The 17615-nt window shown below is 37.6% G+C and overlaps 1 pseudogene; it reads right to left on the bottom strand.

Moving 5' to 3' along the window:
• Positions 1 to 17071: 17071 nt before the first annotated feature.
• Positions 17072 to 17391, bottom strand: LOC147446482 (uncharacterized; annotated as a pseudogene).
• Between the last annotated feature and the right edge of the window lie 224 nt (positions 17392 to 17615).

Below are 17615 nucleotides of genomic sequence, written 5' to 3'. Positions count from 1 at the left end.
GGTTATTGTGTAGACCTTAAACCCTAGGTTTGGCAGTGAACTAAAAACTCCATTAGTCGCTATTTTAAGAGTAGTTTTAGGTTATGGGTGCACCAAAACCCTTGGTTGTGAGAACCTCAAACTCACTTGAAGTATCATGAGACTAGTAAGTACGAGTTCGGTCTTGAGGGGGGGATTGTTGGGTCTTCCAAGCCAGAGTTTAGTTTAAATTGAACCCATGGGAACACTTGCCTAAGGCATGCATATATTTTTAGTTATGAGCCAGGTATATATATATATATATATGTATATATATATATATATATGTGTGTGTGTATGTATGTATATGTAAAGGCTTTTTTGAATTAATAATAGAAGAATAGGTGTGGTGTTTTTACTGCGTTCAATCTCTCTAGCTCCTTCCTCATTCACCTTCGCTACTCTACACGCTCCAACAACCATTGAAGCTCTTCGTTAGCACCCTCCCTAGCTAGCCACACTGCCCCTAACACCTACAAGTTGGTGATAATCTTGAATTATCAAGTGACAAAATTTTGTTCCCTATTGCTATAAACTAAAATGCATTACATAACACTCTAGATATCATTATATTCTTTCAAAAAGGGAGTCTATTTGAAAATATCTCTTAGGTCATATGTTCGGCCCTTTGGCCTCTCTCAAGTTGTCTTCTTTGATCTAGATCCATAGCAAAAACATTTGACATATGCATGAATTCAAGCATGATTCTATGCAGAAATCTCCTCGCACATATTTGACACGGGTATCCCTAATTTGAGGGGGGAGAATGGAATCATACAAGCTGGTGGAGACGTTTGTGCAAATCATAATATAATCAAGAGATTCAAATTTTCAAACATGAGATCAGCTTGAAAAGTTTTCAAATCAAATAGAAATGTTCCATATGTAAGATTGAAGACTGAATATACCAATAACTTATTTTCGGACACTACCTGCTTGGAGAAATTTCTGTTAAGACCTTACTTGTCTTAAGGGGGCATCAACTAATTCACTAACAATGCTAATTTACTTGTCTTAGGCAATGAGACACTGTCTCTCATGAAGAGAGATCTCTTTCACTGATTGAATCTTTCACTCTTTGCAATCCCAAGCCAATTGAACATACCACATCCTGGCAATGATATTGAATTATCAAGTGAAAAGCATTTGTTTCCTACTGCCATAAGAGTAACATGTATGCATACACATACTCTCTTTCTTCACCATGAGTTATATCGTCACGTGATCATTACCATTCTAATACCATGTTGTGTGTGTGTAGCTATTTTAACTTATCTAATAAGACATAAATGAACTTTTATATTCAAAAGACAAGTCGCTTCGGAGAAAAGGAAAAAATTAGTAGAAAAACAACTGAGTCTTAGAATTATCTTTGTACATGGAATATGAGAATGAAGCCTCATTCTAGTATACAATGATAGTGATCCAATAAAGAACTACTTTCCAAGTGGTAAGAGCAGGTGTACTATCTATTTAAGCCAAAAAAAAAATTCCAAGAAAGGATAGAGTCCTCACCTGCATTCATCCAAATAACACAACAGTTTGTTAGCCTTGGATGTGTATTACAAGTATAGACTATATATATCAGTTATTATCCATGTCCAACTTACAACTCTTTTTAACTTAAAACCACTTTCCAAAATGTTTTTGTCTTTCAGTTCTTTTAGTGAAAAAAAAATTATTATCACATTTATTGTGAGTAATTGTATGTATGGTTTCTATATAGTCCCAATGTTTTATAAGACCTTTAAATAGATATTTAACATATATATCCTTTCGATCAAAGTGCCATTACCCCTTTTGATCCAAGTGTCCTGTTTTAACCCCTAGGTTAGTTTTTCAAATATTGTATTGACAATTTGTCAGGCCCAAATTCCTAAATACCATAAAGCATAAAGTAACCTAATAAACAACTTGAGATGTGTTCCAATACCTGAATAACTTTGCCAATTTTTTCAGGCACGGATTTTCTAGATTTTACTAAGCACCATGAAGCCATAAAGTGTCCTCAATACCAACTATAGATACCACCCAAAAAGCCTCAGCTTTTGGCAAGCCAAATCAACATTCTCATATTCATTGGGGCTAACGAATAACAACCTACCAGAGATTGTAAGCTAATGAGAAGAAACATTAAATGAGCCCAAGATAGGGAGATAGTAAAAGGAGACTATTGATAGCTTTTCTATCTAAAAGAGAAAAAACCCATATATGTTACCAGCACTATCAATTGCAACGTCATGCAATATAGGTTAACACGCGAGCTCCTTTTCAAGTGAAGTGATACCAAAAATGGCATAAGGGAAGACAAAAAACCCTTTACACTACGTAGTAGTATGCAAATATTTCCATGCGTCTGATACAGAGTAAAATAGCCCTGAATCTAGGCCAGATAAACGACTTTATCAAGTATAAGATCCCACATTTTTCTCTGTCCGAGTATCACCACATTTTCCACTCAAAGATGGTAAAACCCCCACAATGTTCATTGTCACCTTTACTTTTTTCTCTAGGTTTTGAGGGCACTCTAGGTATAAGTGTTCAATTCCTCATCCTCCACAATATCCTTACTCACTCTTCTTACTGTGAAAAGTGATGTCTTTAGAATTTGGTTGATCCTTTGGCTAGTGTCTGGCCCAATGATCTCGAACACACCTAAAACAAGGTCCCAGAGGTCTTTGTTGCTTAGGTTGTGCATATGGTCTTTGAGGATATAATTTCATTCTAGAATCACCTTGGTTAGCTATGCATATCAATGTCCTTTAACTTTGGGTTAAACCCTTTGTCTTGATTTAAGCTTCTTTTTGTCCACTCTAAGGCTCTAGAAGATTATCAAGCACTCTCTCGGTCATAGGATTCCATGACTCTCTATGGAGAAGATGATGACAGTGTCTGTGGTGTTACTCCTCGTGACTCGTGAAACATCTAAATTGGTACTAAAGCCCTCTCTTATGGACACTAACAGGGATATACATATATACCTCACTATTGCTTAATCATCACCCACTAGTGGTGGTTGATTGCCCGGATCATTGATCCTGGTCTCTGCTCCTGCTTGTGGATTCACTAGTCCTAAGGTGAACCTTAGTGGTGGTGGAGTTGGTCTATTGGGTTGAAGTTATGGTTTGCTATCATGTTTTGCTAATATTGAGGGTTAGGAGGATAATGCCTCTCCTTAAATTTTCCCCAATTAAAATAGCATTCCTTAATGGCATGATTTGTCCACTTATTTTCAATTCCTTTCTGACCTTGTCCAACATCGTACACTTATTCAAGTGTAAGTCCTTCTTGAGGTGTTCGTTCTTGAGCCCCTCTATGAACATACTATTTGAGTATTCTCTTGAGGTTTCTCATGTGATGGACAGTTCTCAATGTATTTGTTGAAATGCAAAGCGGACTCTCAAACTTTCTCACCCTCTTTCTATTTATAAGAATGAATTTTTGACACATCATTGTGCTTGATTTCTTTCGTGGAAAAATCCTCTACAAAATCCTATAGCAACGCTTCTATATTCCCATGGTCTTCCTTTTTCAAAGATTGGAACCAAGTGAGGGTGGTGCCTTCCAATGTTAAACCAAAATCTTCAAACTGGATGTTGCAATTTGTGATGTATTCAACTCTCAATACCTATTTGAAAGATCATTGAATGTGCATTGGGATCACCTAACCCATTGTATTTCAAAGTTATGCATTTTGCAACTTGGGACGTATGCATGGGCCTTGGTTTACTGAACTACATCATCATCTAGGAGATCCTACGAAATCTTTCTCATGCAGAGATGTTTTCATTCTTGGTGTAGCTCTCAGTTCCTCTATCATATGTACATCTGGGCTTGCCCTTTTAGTACGATGTGGCTTGGATGACCTTGTAACGATTGTATAAGCACCTTTGAAGGCTCTGGTTTTGAAAAGCTATCCTTTTTCATCCATGGATCTAGAAATTTATGTTTTCTTGATCGTGTTCTATGAACGCTTTCTATATGGGGTGGAATCTCAATGACTCGGTCCATAAAGCTCACCTCCTTTTTCATCGCCTTTTTGTGATCCATCTTAAAAATATTTCTCCCCAATAGGAAAGCTTTTCCATGTCTTCCATATACACATACCTATACTCATATTCCTTATTGTCCTTTAAAATAGGTTGTTTCCCTATTTCAAGCTGATAGACACAAATGTACATTTATTTTATGTCGATTAGCTCTATAGGGCTCACATCTTCCTTGATGTAATAGTTATCCCTTGCTTTGGTTGTAAACTTGTACAATCTCATAGTAGGATCATCTACAAGAACTCTTTCTAGCTCTTTCACAGATGTTAATCTATCTCTTGGATCATTTTACACAGAATGTCTCTTGACTCCCTCATAAACTTTAATTTTGGCTCCAGTAATTCCCATAGCATCATCGAGATAAGGATTATCCCCGTCCTAAGATATGAAACCCCTTTCTCATCATTACATCAGTCTCCATAGTCAATAGCCTCACTTTGCTCTCGAAACGTAGGGTTTCCCAGGTCCTCTTGAACATAGAACTTATGCAGTTTCTCTACATAGATTTTGGCTCCCTTATCATTAGTGTAATGGTAAAATAGTTGTTTAGTGAGGGGAAATTTGGGCTTCCGTGAGGTGCTCTCCCTATTTCTCTCACTATGGTAGCTCATTTCTGATGCTTTTTCTACCATAAGCACAATGAAGGTTGACTCAGAAGAAGTGTTTGAGACCACTTACTCCTACACATTTGCAAAGGGTTTTAGGCTCACTTGGCTGAAACTCTCTTTCATGGATCCCTTACTCACTTGGTATCTGGGTAATCGAAGTTCACCTGACTAGTACCAAGCTACTAATCTCAAGAACATGAATAATTCTAATGATTTCAAATGTGACTGTTTACCTGGAAGTGTTTAGATCCTGTGTGGTTTCTTTTGTACTCCAACACCAATCTCCTTTCTTATACTAGAATTTAAACAGGAAAAATGGCAAGTTTATTTGAATTTAAAGTTCCCCCCCCCCCCCCCCCCCCCCCCCCCCCCCCCCCCCGCAAAAAAAAATATATGGAATTTAAAATATAGTGGGTAAAACCATATCATGTAGCATATCTATGTAAAGAGCTTGATGTGTAGATTGCAGATCTATGATCTTCGCTCAAATCGGAGATCATATGTGGGAGTTATGGAAGGGAAAAAATCATAAAATTATCCAAATCCTCTTTTTTGGGGGGGAAGTGCATCCTTTGACCACTCTTACACACCCACCATTCTTGCACACATGGCGTACACCTATTCATCACAATGTTAATTAGCTATATATGCTCATGGAAAATAAAGAGGTGCTCCTACACCCCATTCTCTTCCTAATGCATAAAATTAGTCAATGACAGGAATTCATGCATGACTAATTTAATGATCTCTATACCTAATAATTCCCTATAGGTCTTGCTTGAGAAGGTGGTATCCAAATTGAGTGGAAATTTTTGATCCCATCACTCTATGGGAGAAAATCGTTATTTTGTTGTGCCTAAGGTCTTTTGAGAAGTTTTTCCCTTCCAGCTGTCTCATAGACTCTTTACCTAGTCCAAACAACTTATTCTTGTAAGAACTTCAAAGTTTTGATCCCTTTGATTGACCCCTTTGATGGTTTCAAAAGTCCTTTGATATTCTTTTGGCAAGTTTTCTAAACGGAATTTGGCAACACTTTTTCTAGAAAAAAAGACCAAGTCTTGGCCCTAGACTCACTTTTGGATGTTCAGTTTGTACCAAACTTCTCACAAGTACTTAAACACATTAGTCAAAGGCACTGTTGAAGTATCATGCACAATCTTGTCCTCTAGCCTCGCTTACAAGAGAAAATCACAATTTTCTCTCACAAGTGCTGATTGAGAATTTTGGTGATGGTTGCGCACTCACACACTACTCTTCATGCATAACATTCCTAGAATCATTCACTTCCTCAAATGAATTAACCCTCTTCAAGCTTTCCTTATCTTTAGCAAAAAGATACTTTCGTAATATGTAGATCCAATGAGATATTGAGAGTACTTTCAGACTTGCTTACTTACCCATAAATAAATCAACCAAAAATATATTCAAAATGCTTGACCTACACACCCTAACAAAACTCTGGATTTTTTTCCATTTTCTTGCCTAGTGTAGGCTTTACCACTCTACCAGTTGATGAAGTCTTGCACTAAGATCCAACCATATCTAAAACACTAATCCTAGCTTGTCAAGCACTTTTGTAGCAAGAAACTCACCACAATCACACACAAAGAAAAGACCATGGATACCTTCGTCTCCTTTTCTAACATATCTAACTGAAGAGTCTACTTAAGCCTACTTTTCGGACTTGGCTGTGATTACTCTAATCTAAGTAATCTGTGAAATTGAGGGGACTAGACCATGCTACTTTCCACCAAATTTACTCTACATATGCCTTGCACCAAATTTACTCTACATATGCCTTGCCTTACTAAATATAGGGACCCCTTGTAATGAGAGGTCCCCAACCTGCCATCACCAAGGTCAAGAAGGGATCCTTGACAAGTCTCTAGGTCTAATAAAAGTCAAAGTCCCTAAGCAAGAAAGTTTCCTTTACCGTTGACAATGGCTTGCAACTCTAGCCCTAGAAGAAGGCCTAGTCCTACCTCACAACGGAAAATGAGACCAAAACCTTGAAAGTTAAAAAACTTTTTCGACCCTAATACTTCTACAAATGGGTTAAGGTATCCTCAACCAACGCTTTTTTCCCCCTACGTAAGTGAGGACACAGCCGCTGGTGGATTCCTCTTCCAACGACAAATTCTTGTAATGTTTTTAGTGCGTGGGGATGGATAGTTACCTGACTAATCAGGTCCACCCGTCCTTGATTGAAAATATTAGTCAATATCTACTTACCACCTCGCACTCACACATGTTTCTTTGTTATTTAATGACTACCACCTTCTTTCAACATTTAAAATAATAATTCATTTTATCTTTCCAAGACAATGATTCATTAAAATTATTAAAATCAATATCAAAAAACATTCTTTAGCGAAGAATCATTTTTAAACTTAAGACAAGGTACGGTCAACCAAAAATATTCACCAAAATAACCATGAACCATACTCTTCTTGTCTCAAGACCACCTAAGAGTGAAAAACATCACCCATTCCTTATTCATAAGTCAGGGTGAATATATCACCAAAATATCACCACACACCAAACCAGTTGCTCATACAACCAGGCGGCTCCCCTATGGTATCCTAACTTATGTAGAAACATCAAGACATGACGGAGTAGAGACTCATTGTTCATGGGGGTAACCAACTTATCCGTAGTGGCTGAAAATCCATCATTATTCATCAATTTATACCAAGGAGCTGGAGGTGTCTTGAGAAAAGTTTTCTTAAGGATAATCAATCATATTTTTCTTGAATCAACCAGTCTTAACCCAAACAAGTTGTTCCTACTTTACAAACATGTGTATGTTGGTTTCTTGGAAGATGCCTTTTGTTTTTCAACCAATTTCATCTTTCCTAAATCCTTACCCACTATTTTACGTATGCAATGTTATAACTTCAAAAAGAACTTTAATTATTCAACTTAATTTATAATGAAGACCCACCTGGCACTCGTCGGGTATCTGCTGCAGTACTAGGGCCTAAATGCTTTCATCTGTAGGCGTACTACTAGGCTCGATCTCGTGGTCATGAGATGCTCTACCCCTCTTTTGAACATTATCCTCCTCATCAGATTGAGGGTTTGTATGAGTCTTCTTTGGAGTCATGAATTTGACTTATTAGGTAAATTATAAAAAACCTAATTTTTATCATTCTATAGCGTATTTTAATGACTTAGCATAATTGTTAAATCATGGAATAGCTTAATTGTTTATAGAAGATTCTTTGGTTTTCTAATATCGGTTTTGTAACTCCTTATACTTTAGTTTAGCCTAAGGAATTTCCTGTGATTAACTTCTCACAACTTTTATGTCGGCTTTTTCTTTAAACTATAGTCAAAGTTAGTAAATTCTTGGTATTATATTTTTTTGATTAATCATATAACTAAGGTATTTGTATCCTAGATTCATTCTGAGTTTATGGGTTTCCCTAATTATCTTATAATTTTTTTACCCTTTTTCTTGATTTCCTTCTCTTTCCTAAGCCTAAAGTTGCTTGTTTTTTACTTAACACTTATTATATTCATTAATTCCTTAAGATAAAACTATCTCAACTTCCTAACAATGTTCTATATCTCTAATAGTTTTCTTAAAAACTTTGAACTCTATTTACAATTTATCCTAATTAAATTTCAGCCTAAAATAGGATTTTTGAGCTATTATAATTACTTAAACTAGTTAAGTAATTATGACCAAATTATCTTGGCTTTATAATAGTGTTTAATATTATTTATAATTATCATGTAATTAAAGATAATTAACTAAATTCCCCCTTTAATTTGCAGCTAAAATTAAACAATGTTAGCTTAGTTAGTTAGCTAAATTAATTTTCTTACCATGACCTAATTATCCCTACTAGCTAAAGGTGTTTTTTATCTTTGATGATTATCATGTAGTTATTTCAGCTAATTAACTAGTTTTCGCTTTAATTTACAACAAAGAGCAAACAATTTTAGCTTAATTAATTAGCTAAACTAATATTCTATCCATGGGCTAGTTATCTTAGATGGCTTATGGTGTTTTATATCTCTAATAATTTTCACATAATTATCGAAGCTAATTAACTCATTTTCCCTTCAATTTATAGCTAAAATTAGATAGTTTAAGCTTGACTAATTAGCTAAACTAATTTTCTATCCATGATCTAGCTATCTTGAATTTTTAATGGTGTTCTCTATCTTTGATAATTATCATGTAACTATCTAAAATATATAACTAATTCCCTCTTTCAATTTACAACTAAAATCAGACATTTTTAGCTTAATCAATAAGCTAAAATAATTTTCTTTCCATGATGTAATTATCCCCACTTTCAAGTAGTGTTTTCTATCTCTCATAATTATCATGTAGCTATTTAAAATAATTAAGTAGTTTCCCCCTTTAATTTACAGCTAAAATCAAACAATTTTTAGCTTAATTAACTAGCTAAACTAGTTTTATGTCCATGACTAATTACCCCAAATTTTCAATGGTGTTTCTATCTCTAATAATTATCATGTAATTATCTAAGATAATTAACTAATTTCCCCCTTTAATTTTTAGCTAAAATTATATAATTTTAGCTTAATTAATAAGCTAAACTTATTTTCTGATAATAAGATAATTATCCCTATCTGAAATTATTTTCTAACTTTGATAGTTATCTTGTGATATATTAAACTTGTTTGCTAAGTTCCTTATTAGTTTTAAGATTAAAAATAGCTAATTTTTGCCTAATTAAATACAGAGAATAATTAAAAAATTATGACATTATTTTCCAAAATTCCTAACAATATAAACAAGTTTTGATAATTATCTTGTAATTATCTAAACTTAAATGATACCATTTGCCTTAATTAAGGTCAAAATTGATTAACTTCAATTCTAATAGAGATTAATATTTAACTAGGTTAATAATCCTAATCATAATTTGAATAATCAACAATTAATTAGCAATAAGAGTGTAATTTATGATAGAGAGAGGTTTAATCTTCTCAATTAATTAGATTAATTCAAAAAATTGGACATAGATTACTATAATTATACTAATTAACATGTAGTAACATTAATTACCTTCATTAATCAACTAGATTTTTGCTCTCTAGCGATTTTTGGACAGAGTCTCTCTATGTTAGAGAGATTTGGTTAGGTCTCCGGGTCTAAGTCAGTTTGTGGAGCATAGGGTGCTATTTATAAAAATTTTTGGCACTCATAGGCTCCCATACGTTGAAATTGGCAGGTACTTGCAGCTCATGCAACCCTCAACCTCTTGATAGTGCTACCTACTACTAAATTTGTCTCTGGCAGGTCAGTGATGGCCCTCCCCCGCACCTATCTTCTTTATAAATCAAATCTTCTAACTTTTAAGCTCAATTACTGCTTACATGGTGAATATCTAGGAGGTTATAAATAAAATCTAAAAAATGTTTTGTTTCAATGATTACTAAAACCTTTCAATTATTTTATCAAGTTAAATTAGCTAAGAAAACTTTTCAAATGCCATAGCGGGGTCAGTTTTCACCTGAATTTAATTTTGAAAATTTAGAGCTATGGGTTTGTCATACTTAAGATTCCAAAAATACCAATTTTAGCTACTTTTGACATAGTAATTTACCAGTGTCCATATGTAAAGGCTTTTTCTAAATTAAATATAAAAGAAGAGGCGTGGTGTTTTTACTGTGTCGAATCTCTCGCTCCTCTCTCGTTCATCTTCTCTGATCTCTGCATGCTCCAGCAACCATGGAAGCTCTTTGTTGGCACCCTCCCTAGCCATGCTACCCCTAACATTGGTATCAGAGCACACACAATTTCGTTTATGGCGTTTTGGAACATTGTTGCATGTGCTAGGCAAATATAATCCAGGCGTATGTTGGCGTCGTGACGCAATGCCAAAAGCTCCCACTAGGCGGGTAGCATCTCAGAATTCCTTTATTTTTGTGGAAATAAGCAGAGCGACAGTTGGAGCCATACTCCTTGGCCAGCGGTACAGTAGGCTGGCATCTAAAAATGTTGCTAAAGCAATTGACTTGGTTCTTGTGCTTCTCAAAACGCTAAGTGGAAGAACCCTATGAAAGCGCATCATATCAAAAGGCTAGTACGTAGTTTTTCAAGATTTTCGAAACGTTGTCTTGTATAGAGGTAGTTGGTGTGCAATCTCTACGAATCTCAAAAAGCTCACAATGGTTAATCCAAACAAAGGTCTGTCAACAATAGCATGTCAAAATGCCCTTGGATCGATACCAAGGTTCACAGTTTTTTAGGATCTCAAAAGGCAAATAGTAGAGGACCATTTCTTTGGCAATTTTCAAAGCATCTCAAGATGCTTATGTGGACAACCTAACAAGTTTTCCCAATTTCCTACGGTACCTCAAAACTTTGCAATGGAATGGATGTAAAGGAGGATTTGGGGATTTCCAATATCCGGCAAGACTTCAAAAATTGGCAATGACAACATGCCACATGCGTGCTGAAGGTTGTTCTAGAAATTTATTAATTTACATATGAGTTGTGCTCCAAGCACATGAAGAAGAGGAGATTTTGGAGCCATGAAGCACCTGCTCTCAACAACGAAGAATTTCTTCAAGCACTTGATACATCAACAAATGCAACACATGAAGGTTAGTTTTGATATTGCAGTACAAGATATTGCAAAATATTTTTACCAATTTAGTGTCATAAAATTGTCATCTTTTGTCTGTTGTAAAAAAAGATTTAAATATTTCTTATAAAAATCCTATCCATTATCAGTTTTTTCATGCCAAATTTTGTACGGGTAAGTCATTGCCACACATAAGTGGCAAGACCTCCCAAAATTTATCTTTTCTTAGCCTATCTATTTTCTCCCGCTTATCACGAGGTTATTGGGTAGACCTTAAACCCTAGGTTTGGCAGTGAACTTAAAACTCCATCAGCCGGTAGTTTAAGAGTAGTTTCAGGTTATGGATGCACCAAAACCCTTGGTTGTGAGAACCTCAAACTCAGGTTCATGAGTCAACCAAAAACTCGAAGTATCATGAAACTAGTAAGTACTAGTTCGGTCTTGAGGAGGGGATTGTTGGGCTTTCCAAGCCATAGTTTTGTTTAGATTGAACCCATGGGAACACTCACCTAAGGCATACAGATATTCTTAGTTATGAGCCAGGTATATATATATATATGTATGTATGTAAAGGCTTTTTTGAATTAATAATAGAAGAAGACGTGTTGTGTTTTACTACATTCAATCTCTCTAGCTCCTCCCTCATTCACCTTCTCTACTCTACACGCTCCAACAACCATGGAAGCTCTTCGTTACCACCCTCCCTAGCTAGCCACACTGCCCCTAACAGCTACAAGCTGGAGATAATCTTGAATTATCAAGTGACAAAATTTTGTTCCCTATTGCTATAAGCTAAAATGCATTACATAAGACTCTAGATATCATTATCTTCTTTCAAAAAGGGAGTCTATTTGAAAATATCTCTTAGGTCATATGTTTGGGCCCTTTCGCCTCTCTCAAGTCGTCTTCTTTGATCTAGATCCATAGCCAAAACATTTGACGTATGATGAATTCAAGCATGATTCTATGCACAAATCTCCTCACACATATTTGACACAGGTATCCCTAATTTGAGGGGGGAGAATGGAATCATACAAGCTAGTGAAGACGCTTGTGCATATCATAATATAATCGAGAGATTGAGATATTCAAACATGAGATCAGCTTCAAAATTTTCAAATCAAATAGAAATGTTCCATATGTAAGATTGAAGACAGAATATGCCAATAACTTATTTTCGGACACTACCTGCTTGGAGAAATTTCTATTAAGACCTTACTTGTCTTAAGGGGGCATCAACTAATTCACTAACAATGCTAATTTACTTGTCTTGGGCAATGAGACATTGTCTCTCATGAAGAGAGATCTCTTTCACTGATTGACTCTTTCACTCTTTGCAATCCCAAGCCAATTGAACATACCACATCCTGGCAATGATATTGAATTATCAAGTGAAAAGCATTTGTTTCCTACTGCCATAAGAGTAACATGTATGCATACACATACTCTCTTTCTTCACCATGAGTTATATCGTCACGTGATCATTACCATTCTAATACCATGTTGTGTGTGTGTAGCTATTTTAACTTATCTAATAAGACATAAATGAACTTTTATATTCAAAAGACAAGTCGCTTCGGAGAAAAGGAAAAAATTAGTAGAAAAACAACTGAGTCTTAGAATTATCTTTGTACATGGAATATGAGAATGAAGCCTCATTCTAGTATACAATGATAGTGATCCAATAAAGAACTACTTTCCAAGTGGTAAGAGCAGGTGTACTATCTATTTAAGCCAAAAAAAAAAATCCAAGAAAGGATAGAGTCCTCACCTTCATTCATCCGAATAAGACAACAGATTCGTTAGCCTTGATGTGTATTACAGGTGTCAATAGACTATATTAGTTATTATCCATGTCCAACTTACAACTCTTTTTAAGTTAAAACCACTGTCCAAAGTTTTCTTGTCTTTCAGTTCTTTTAGTGAAAAAAGTTTTATTACCACATTAATTGTGAGTAATTGTATGTATGGTTTCTATATAGTCCCAATGTTTTAAAAGACCTTTAAATAGATATTTAACATATATATCCTTTCGATCAAAATGCCATTACCCCTTTTGATCCAATTGTCCTGTTTTAACCCATAGGTTAGTTTTTCAAATATTGTATTCACAATTTGTCAAGCCCAAATTCCTAAATACCATAAAGCATAAAGTAACCTAATAGTAAAAGGAGACTATTGATAGCTTTTCTATCTAAAAGAGAACAAACCCATGTATGTTACCAGCACTATCAACGTCATGCAATATAGGTTAACACGCGAGCTCCTTTTCAAGTGAAGCGATACCAAAAATGGCATAAGGGAAGACAAAAAACCCTTTACACTACGTAGTAGTAGTATGCAGATATTTCCATGCGTCTGATACAGAGTAAAACAACACCGACTCTAGTCCAGACAAACGAATTTATCAAGTATAAGATCCTACATTTTTCTCTGTCCGAGTATTGCCACATTAAGCATCACTATACTGGTTGTGCATTGGTTACCAAAACATCCTCCTCCAAAATGAATTACAGGCGTTGTACAAGCTAAAAAAACCTTTTGTCACAAGAAACTAAACCCCTTTGCACTACGCAGTAGTATGCAGATATTTCCATGTGTTTGATATAGAGTAAAATAGCCCCGACCGTAGGCAAGACAAACGACAATATCAAGTATAAGATCCCCCATTTTTTTGTTTGAATACTGCCACATCAAGCACCACTACACTGTTTGTGCATGGGTTACCAAAACACCTTTATCCAAAATGAATTATAGGCGCTCTACAAGTTTAAAAAAAGCCTTTTGTTACAAGAAACTAATTACCCTAAAATAACAAACAAAACCCAACAATAATCATTATGTATAGTTCAACTATCATCATCAAATAAATAAGTACTATAAGCCATAATTTCTTTTCATCTTCAATCGCATAGTTATACAGTATAAAAACTATCAAAGAAAAACCAGGTACATCCAGTTGGAGACTGCACGATTTAGTAGGAAAAAGCATTAAAGTAGGTCATCAAGGTACTATTATTATGGTAAGTACCAACCTGAGATGGTAGCTGATGAACAACCTCCATAGCTGCTTAGTATCAAAAAAGCCGTCACACCTCTCATGAAATACACACGTAGAAGGAAGAACTACCCACAGACTAAGTGAAGGGCCAGAGCAACCTCACCTTATATAGCGTTTCCTAGCATGTTCAAGGTGAAGATACCCCACAATCAGGTACTCAGTCTCTACTTCCTTCCAAGCCGCCTCTATTGGCCACTCCTGCTCACATACGGGCAGTTGAGAGGGAGAGAGAGCAAGTGTAGGGGTTATCATACGCTTCTACGAGTTGTAGTGTAGTTAAGGGGGACAGAGAGAGCCAGCGGGCGTGAGGTTTAAGGTAATGAAAGCCACTACCTCAAAAGAAACACCTAAGGGTGCGTTCTCATGGGATGCTTAAGAAGGAGGAGGGCTACCCCCATTTTAAAAAAAAGACCACACCGACTAATTCGGTTTTCAATTTGGAAAATGTTTAAACAAGAAATCTGTGCATGAAAGAAGAAATATATTGTTTTTTTTTTCTATATATATAATCAAACTACTGTATAGGTATACATATGTGTGTGTGTGTGTGTGTGTGTGTGTGAGAGAGAGAGAGAGAGAGAGAGAGAGAGAGAGAGAGAGACAAAAGACACACCATGTATGCTCCTAAAGAGTGATTCATATTGAGGACAAGATACATATATATAGATGAGACCAAGTCGAGTAGAATGAGCCATTCTTTTCTTTCAAAGAATGAGTCTATTTGATCATATCTCTTAGTTCATATGTTATCCTTTGGTCTCTAATGTAGAGTCATCTTCTTAGTCGGATCTAGTTCCATTAGCCAAAGCTTTTAACGTACTTGGATAGCACAATCGTGTGCACAAAGCTTCTCACACTTATTTCACACCAGTATCCGTTTGATGGGGGAAGCATGGAATCATACAAGCTCGCAATTATCTTGAATTATCAAGTGACAAACTTTTGTTCCCTATTGCTATAAAGTAACACGTATTACAGAAGACTCTAGATATCATTCTTTTCTTTCAAAAAGTGAGCCTCTTTGAAAATATTTATTAGGTCATACGTTTTGGCCCTTCGGTCTCTCTCAAGTCGTCTTCTTAGATCTAGATCCATAGCCAAAAACATTTGATGTATGCATGAATTCGAGCATGATCCTTATATGCACAAAGCTCCACACACATATTTGACACGGGTAGCCCTAATTTGAAGGGGGGGGGGGGGGGGGGGGGGGGGGGGGGGGGAATGGAATCATACAAGCTGGTGGGGACGCTTGTGCATATCATAATATAAGCAAGTGATTCACATATTCAAACTGGGTACCTCCTACTGGTAACTCTGATATTTTATTCAGAGTTTCAAGAGATTTCTTCCGACCATGAGTATGCCAAGCTGCCAGCCGTTGTCAACCTTCACACTCAATTTTCATTTCTCTAAAAGAGAGCGGAATTGACTCGAACTCACGTAGTTAGTAGCAACGCCGTGAGGGCGCTGAAATAGCCAACCCACCACAGACTTGAGGATGCTGACAAAGGCAAACCATATAATAATAAAAAATATATTGAGCATGGTCTGCACGTCCGATAGAACTTAACATCACGAGCTCTGCTTGTTTGTCTCACGCCTCTCGCAGCCCTTCCGCGTATGTCCAATGCCGTGATGACCGCGGCGCTTGTGCCCTTCCCCTGTTGAATCTCCCCGCCTCGCATCTTCGGTGATTCTGCATGTTTTCCGAATTAACACCAGGTGGTACCCCCTACTCAAACATGAGAGCTCGAAAAGTTTTCCCCAGATCAAGTGAAAAAGTTCCATACGTATGATTGAAGACAGAATATACCAAAAACTTATTTCCCGACACTCTAAGAAAGTTATCTAAAGACCTTACTTGTCTTAAGGAGGCATCAACTAACTAACAAGCGATGAGGCACGGCCTCTCATGAAGAGAGATTTATAGAGCTACTTGGAACACTCTAGAACGTCTTAGTGCGATGAGAACCATATTGTACATTTATAGAGCTGAGCTTTCGCCTAGCCTGTTGCAGCTCCTCCTCCGTCACTGCCTCCAGCCGGGTACTGCAGCTGTTCATTGTTTCCAGCCAATCAGGAGCGCTGATGAGTGGTTGTGGACCGACTCGCTGATCTATTAGGCTACGGAATAGCCCTTCCCACTTGGCTAAGCTTACTTGCTGGTGTGCCTCATGAATATCCACCTCATGATCATCTGCACGCTGTGATCCCTTCGATACTATGTAATAAGATGGCTTCCAAATTTGCTCCACCGCTGCCGCCACCTTGTCGTCCTCCTCTGTTTCCTCTCTTTTCCTGTACTGCAGGCCCTCCTTTTCCTCCTCGACTGCGCAGTTCTCCACCTGCTCCTGCTCCTCCTCTTCTGTTTCCTCTCTCTTTCTGCTCAAGCTGCGGCGCCCACCACAGCGTTGTAGCTGCAGGCCGGACTGCGTGGCTACTGCATGAAGAGACTTGCCAGTTGCACGTGATCCTCGCCGTCGACCAGGTCGTCGCGACGACGTGAGCCCGAGTGCTGTGACAGGGGCGTGGTGGTGGATGGCAGGGAGCTTTCCCAGCCCCTCCAGCACAGCGTGCGCCTTCTTGCAGAGCGTTGGGGGCAACACGCTATCGGAGGGCTGCACAGTCAGCTGCACTTGCGCCCGCATGCAGAGGTCGCTGTTAGTGCAGTTGAAGCGCGGCTGCAACACGCCCGCCACATGGCGATTGTTATAGTAGCGGAAGCGGAACTCGATCATCTTTCGAGTAGTCGTGCACTTAACATTTCTGGACTCTGCGATGCTGGAGTGACATACCGTACATCTCATGGGCGCTAGGTCGGGGCTGCACTCCTTCGCTACCCGACGGCGCAGCTCCTCTTGCTGGCTGGGCGCCAGGTCGTCAAATCGGATTCCGGTCGGCAACCTCATATTCCTCAGCGCCTTCGTTACGTCCACCTTCACTTCCGCCTCTTCGACATCGTCACCATCACCGGCTGACGGCAACCTCATCTTCCTCAGCACCTCTGTTACGTCCACCTTCACTTCCGCCTCTTCGAACTCATCATCATCATCACCGGCTGTCAGCGCTGCATCCATTGTCTGCTCCTCAGAAGGACCCTCCTCCTCCTCGTCCTCCACCACCTCCACCACTTCGACGTCCTCCTCCTGCAACAACATATATCACGGGCAACGATAATCTCCTCCTTCAACTCATGAATATCGGTAGTTAGAATGGACTCTCTCTTAACGGGATCTCGACACATACCTGCGTTAAAGCCTTCTGCATCCGATACAGGCTCCTGTATGCGCTTGCGGTCCTC

The sequence above is a fragment of the Adiantum capillus-veneris genome, chromosome 12, assembly GCF_014529385.1.
Source record: "Adiantum capillus-veneris isolate H3 chromosome 12, ASM1452938v2, whole genome shotgun sequence".
Lineage (NCBI taxonomy): Eukaryota > Viridiplantae > Streptophyta > Polypodiopsida > Polypodiales > Pteridaceae > Adiantum > Adiantum capillus-veneris.
The sequence above is the reverse complement of the archived record's forward strand: the minus strand, read 5'-3'. Positions and strand labels throughout refer to the sequence as shown.